This window comes from Sinohyriopsis cumingii, chromosome 3 (genome assembly GCF_028554795.1).
Source record: "Sinohyriopsis cumingii isolate HCF-2022 chromosome 3, ASM2855479v2, whole genome shotgun sequence".
Classification (NCBI taxonomy): domain Eukaryota; kingdom Metazoa; phylum Mollusca; class Bivalvia; order Unionida; family Unionidae; genus Sinohyriopsis; species Sinohyriopsis cumingii.
In genome coordinates this window covers 48,738,159-48,744,734 of record NC_142963.1, presented here as the reverse complement: position 1 = coordinate 48,744,734, position 6,576 = coordinate 48,738,159, and the positions used below count along the sequence as shown (strand labels likewise).

The window sequence follows — 6,576 nt, the reverse complement described above, 5'->3', positions numbered from 1 at the left end:
TTAAAATGTTGAAAATGGAAATTATGAAAGCTAACTGGGCTGTTAGGCCAAGTGTGCTTATGATATGGATTACCGTTAGTCGTGTATCGTCCGCCGTCAATCTCCCGTCCTGCTTGTTACCACTCTCCAGCACATAATGTTTGATCCAATTTCATTCAAACTTGGAAAAGTGGTTTATTCCCTCAAAAACTGGGACGAGATTGAAAATTAGAGGGATTCATAAATATTAATGAAGTAATCTTGAATCCGACTGATTTAGCTTGAACGCTACATTTTTGGTTCGAATTTTATATATCGGACGAATTTGATAATGAATAAGAGCTATCATCCACGCATACTAACTAGGTGACCTTGCTTCTTACTTGCTGAGGGCGCCTCGTTTGCCACGTGCTCTGAAGAGCTCGCCTTTACCGATCACTGCCATCTCACCCCTGTCTGCGTAGGTTCGAGTCTCAAGCTCGGCCAAGATGAATATGTGAGAAAGCTTGCAAGTAGCTTTCCATGGGTTGATGGTTTTTCCCACGGTTTTCCCGGGTTCCTTCTCTATCAGTTATGTGCTACAAAATGGCGTTACGTCCGCAACAACAACGACAACATCATGATCATCAACAACAACATTTGCCAAGCTTGTTACTCACGTGGAACCCATGTTTCTGATCTGATTCTGATCAAACTTCAAATATAGACTAATCTCATCACCATCTTGGATGGATTCGATAGTGAGCGTGATAAGCGCATAGTAGTGAAATAGTATTGCACATGACTAACTGACATTAGTACCACAATGTTAGCCGTATTTATGACCTTATTTCTGCCACACTTGGAATAGATTTTTTATATGTTGAGGACTTCGGACGACTTCGATAACATGCAAGACCCACTCGTGCTAAGTTGGTGACTTTGAATCTGATTGGTTGAGCCTGTCACCTCTCTGGAAGCCATATTTCTGATCTGACTTTGATCAAAGTTGAGATACGAGCTTATAAAGATCTTGCATGGGTTTAACAAAGAGCGAAATCCACATATGATGATGATGATGCAATCTTTTGGACTGTTACCACTCCAGAAGTCATATTTGTGATCTTATTTTGACCTAATGTGTAATATATGTTTATATCATAAATGTCTTGAAAATCTTCGGCTATATGTAAGATCCATGCATATTAATGAAGTATCTTGCATACAACTGACGGTGCATTTACCACTTGCAAAATAGTATTTATGACCCAGTATAAATCAAACTTGGTTAATAGGCTAATAACGTCACTATGTTGATGGTTTTTGTATTGTGACCGAGATCTGTGTTTATATTTACGTGTGTGTGTGTGTGTGTGATTTGGATTTTTAACGTCGCTTTAACAATTTTTCCATTGTCGCCACACACAAAAAAAAAAATTTTCCTTTCTTTTAGTGGATAAATAAGCATTTTAAGGCGAGTGCTGAAACATTGTCTCTACAAAAAAAAATATTAAAAAAAATTAAATAACAGTTTCCTTTATTTGGCAAGGATTTGGAAATTTATTTTGTATCCAGATCTACAAAACTAATCATTTAAAATTACCCGTAGTTTATACTTTGATATGCAACTACATACTTGATGCGAAATTTCGCATATGTTGAAAATATGACCCAGATACCGTAGAACCTGCATTAAAGGTCACTTCCATTAAGCAAACACCTTTGCTTAAAAGTTACATTTTTGAAGGACTGTACATCAAAAATAAGAGAAATTTACTTCTGTAAAGCAGCCAGATGTTTTCAGTGGCCACCTGTCTCGCTTCTCAGACAAGGCTCCTTATGCCAGGTTTGACTGCATGAATAATCTACAAGGATATAATACACATTCCAAAACAGTACATGAACCAAATACTTTATTTAATACAGTAGACAGAACAAAGTCAAACTACATGTAAACAAAGCACCTAGCCACTTTCACTACAGTGAACAGACACCATGCTAGTTTGTTACCTGGTATACGTCCGCGTATTTTGTTTAAAAACTCAAACCTCAATAATATGTATTTTGAAAATACCTACTTTTACCTTTAAAAATTTTTGATAAAATTCCACACGTGCAAGTACGTCATGTAAACACTAGTGTCTAGTTTTTATGTATAACTGATGAGAATTGTTTTGGAATGTAATATGGCTGAGAAAATAATTGATGCATTTGACTAGCTTCTGCTTTGGTTGTAGATACTGTCATGAAACAAACCAAAGGATATTCATTTTAATCCACAAAAACTTCCTTTCTTAAGCGTCTCGTAATAATAACTAAACGTTTCTCCGCTTTTCAATGCTGTCCTTAAGCGTCTTTATAATATTGACTCGAAACAAAATATTGCCCAAGTTCTCTATAAACCAACACCTGCACCTACTAGCCATACATACACTTATTCGCTAGCACATATACCAACTAACAGAGGGGTAGGAGTAAGTAAGGGGGTTAAATAGAAACCAAATCCCTATAATACAAACTAAAATTTAACAAGCCTATAGTCCTACAGCCACTATAAACAAACCCCAAAAACAACTGTAAATCCCAGAAACCCCTATTACTATACTATATAGACCTAACTTTGGACGTAAAGAACCCCCAAAACTGGTAGTAATGTGTTAACTAATACACAAACATACTATCATACTTATATAATATAACACACTAAAAGGAGAGAAGAGTTCAGGAAGTCATATAATTTCCATGGAAGATAACCAAAGGATAAAAGACACAGACAAACTCATACAACACAATTTTGTCAATATCGCACTTGTATACCTAAGGTAAGCTAACCAGTTTGATACTTTCATTTAACCTATCTAGCATAGCATGGGTAATGTATTGTATTTATTAACCTGTTCAAACTGGAACCCATCTATCTATCGTCAAGTTTTAGCATTGTGATCAGATAAAAGAGTGTACAGAACATTGTTCACCCATACTTTACATACGGACTTTGCGTTTCTTGTTTATACGCTGATCTCTATTTGCTGTTATCCACATTTACACCTAGTTCTCGTTTCGTTCTAATATATTTATTCTCTTCGCTTTTATGCCAAATTAATATAGCCTATGATCTTCATTGTAATACCAGATTAATACAGATTATTGTATTCATTGTAATTCCAGATTAATATAGTGCATGCTCTTCGTTGTAATACCATATTAATATAGATTATTTTATTCATTGTAATTCCAGATTAATATAGTGCATGTTCTTCATTGTAATACCAGATTAATATAGATTATTTTATTCATTGTAATTCCAGATTAATATAGTGCATGCTCTTCTTTGTAATACCAGATTAATATAGATTATTTTATTCATTGTAATTTCAGATTAATATAGTGCATGCTCTTCATTGTAATACCAGATTAATATAGACTATTTTATTCATTGTAATTTCAGATTAATATAGTGCATGCTCTTCATTGTAATACCAGATTAATATAGATTATTTTATTCATTGTAATTCCAGATTAATATAGTGCATGCTCTTCATTGTAATACCAGATTAATATAGATTATTGTATTCATTGTAATTCCAGATTAATATAGTGTATGCTCTTCGTTGTAATACCAGACTAATATAGATTATTTTATTCATTGTAATTCCAGATTAATATAATGCATGCTCTTCGTTGTACTACCAGATTAATATATATTATTTTATTCATTGTAATTCCAGATTAATATAGTGCATGCTCTTCGTTGTAATACTAGATTAATATAGATTATTTTATTCATTGTAATTCCAGATTAATATAGTGCATGCTCTTCATTGTAATACCAGAATAATATAGTTTACACAGTCATAATGTATATTGTATTTTATAATTCATTCTTCCATGTCCTCTATGACTTTGTCTGTGTTGCAGTGGTAATATTTAAAACTACGTTTTTTTTTTTAAGACACGCGCCATCTGAATATGATATTACCATTTTTTCATTTATTTAAGTAGTTCAATTTCAGTTGCTATTAAATGCATGTTCTCTGAAAAACTCAATATTCAAAAGGAGTACTGGTTTTACTTCATCCAGATGACAAAAAGCTTCTTCCCATATCAGCTAGTTACTGGAAATTCTTTATGACTGATGAATTACAATTGTTAATTGTATTAATTGCTTGAGTAAATTCATGAATCTCTGAAATACTTCTTTGAAACAAATTAACAAAATTAGACGTGCTCATAATTGGATAAACAAGTATGCGATCTTCATGACCTTTTTTATATTCAAACTCTCATAGACTGACTCCATAATTTGTTATGTTAAAACATTTATTACATTGATAGGACATTACACATGCTATTTATTACATTGATAGGACATTACACACGTTATTTATTACATTGATAGGACATTACACATGCTATTTATTACATTGATTGGAGATTGCACACATGTTATGTCTTTTGTAACATTGATAGGACATTACACACATATGTTATGTCATTTAATAAATTGTTAAGATATTGCAAATATGGTAGTCACTTGATCCCCGGCCGAGTCATACCAAAGACATAAAAATGGTACCAACAGCTGCCTCGCTTCCACGTTTGATTTACGCTTATGTAAGAACCAACACTATTAGAATCATAGTAAATGTAACTTAAATACTATTCTTTTTCGCTCATTTAAAACGGTATGAAAAGATCCAGCGAATATGTTACGCTTGAAAATTGTTTTTAGGAAATATCAACAAATTAACAAGAAATCATCCGCAGCAGGAACGGTTATTTTCACAGTTTGAAACGTTTCTTCAATCTTTTGACAGGTGTGTATGATATCAGATTTAAGCCAAATTTTGACATTCATATGGTTGATTTGAAAACAACTACTACATATGCCGAACCGTCATGTACTGTGTTTATTTGAACTTTGATTTATTTTAATTCTGTTTGTCTTTTCCGAATCGTTGAAGAGTGACTTTGTAAAATTTGGGAAAACTTTTAAATGTTCTCCAAATTTAAATGACTACTCATTTGTATATTTACTCAAATAAAAAACGGTAATTTATTAATTTTCATTCCTTAATCTTTTTTTCTTTCTGCGTCCTCTTTTTTCATTGCGCACTCTTTTAGTAGTTTTTACATCAGGATTGAATCTGACGATTCTTTTAATGCTGACATTATTAAATGTGACCTATAGATCTTCACCTTTTGAGGATATCATTTTGAATACCTGAAACCGGCAAATCAAATGTGTACTCTCTAGTACGCTATTTTGTAAGCTTAATGTATTTGTTTCATCGTTTTGTGTGTTTTTGGAGGTTCTTATTTGATCATCATGAATTATTTTGTTACTTTGGTGTGTGTGTGTGTGTGTGTGTTTCGAAAAACATGTAATAACTGGATTCAAGATAGAAATCTGACTTTTCCCCCCTTAAGTACTCTAGTAACATATCATGTCAAACTGAAAAAGCCTAGCACCAAGCGGCTTTGTATGTTACAACTCGATAGCACAACCTCAGTTTTGTTTTTAAAAAATTTATTTGATAAAATAAATAAATAAATATATAAATACGCTGTGTGTCCTCCAACTATAAACCAATCGATCTAACTCCCCGAGAAGGCGGTCATAACTGATATTGTGGACGAATTAAAAACACATATATCAAAATGTGAGCTATAGAATATCTAACTTGTAAATGTTAAAAAAAATAATTATTTCGATTCTTATTTTGTTTTGTCAATCCGGAGCGTCCTCGATCGTGCTGTTTCTTAGTCAGGTAATGGAAATTTCCTGTTCGAAGGGAAAGCGGATGTCAAAAGTATAGGGGTACTAATTGTTTAAAGATGTGTCACTTAAAGTAAAACGAAACATATATTAATATATCTAGGTTATGATTGGTATTCATATATATATAAAAAACCTGTCTGTTAAAGGGTGGCGATTCGTCTTTTTGTTTCATTCCATTTCATTACCTGTTCCTATTTTTCGTCAGGCGTTTCCAAGAACTGGTTGTCGGTACAGATCACAAAGGTTTTGGTGCAAAGTCAATAACAAGGGTAAACATCAGCTAACAGTTGTTATCTATCTTTTGCACTCCACAGGGGCTCGTATCGTTGCTTACAATTGAACTGTCATACATGTATTATATAATTATATAGTACATGTATTATAGTTCAATTGTAAGCAACGATACGATCCGCTGTGTTGCACTCTGTACTTTGCTGAGATAACGTCCAGGTAACGTAGGCCGATTTTTTAAAATATATGTATTAGTCTTGGAGCTATTAGACATACACCTAAACACTAGTCCTACAGGGTAGGATGTTGACTCCTGATATACACGGGGGCTGGAATGGTCGACGTCTTACTGTGCAGTGTATTGTGTTCTGGGGCAGTCCGAATTTGCTCAGGCTATTCCCACTCCATTATGATATTGTGACATTTATGTTGGGGGAACTACTGATTTAGGTGATGAAACATGGACAATAAAGGAAAGACACAAAATTGGATATTGATATCACATAGTCAAGCTTATTAAATTCTGCTTAACATGGCAACTGTTTAGTGACAAGGACAAGGATGCTTACAGATGTCTTGCTGATCCAGATCTGAACATAACTTGT

General features: G+C 33.4%; 1 protein-coding gene across 1 annotated transcript in view; it reads left to right on the top strand.

Moving 5' to 3' along the window:
* Positions 1-5,740: 5,740 nt before the first annotated feature.
* The window catches only part of LOC149802816 (poly(ADP-ribose) glycohydrolase-like), a 277,168-nt gene continuing 276,332 nt past the window's right edge, over positions 5,741-6,576 (top strand). The window contains exons 1-2 of the mRNA XM_089952264.1: positions 5,741-5,779; positions 5,946-6,009. The gene's annotated coding sequence lies outside the window, so the exon portion shown is untranslated. The remainder of the gene's footprint in view (positions 5,780-5,945; positions 6,010-6,576) is intronic.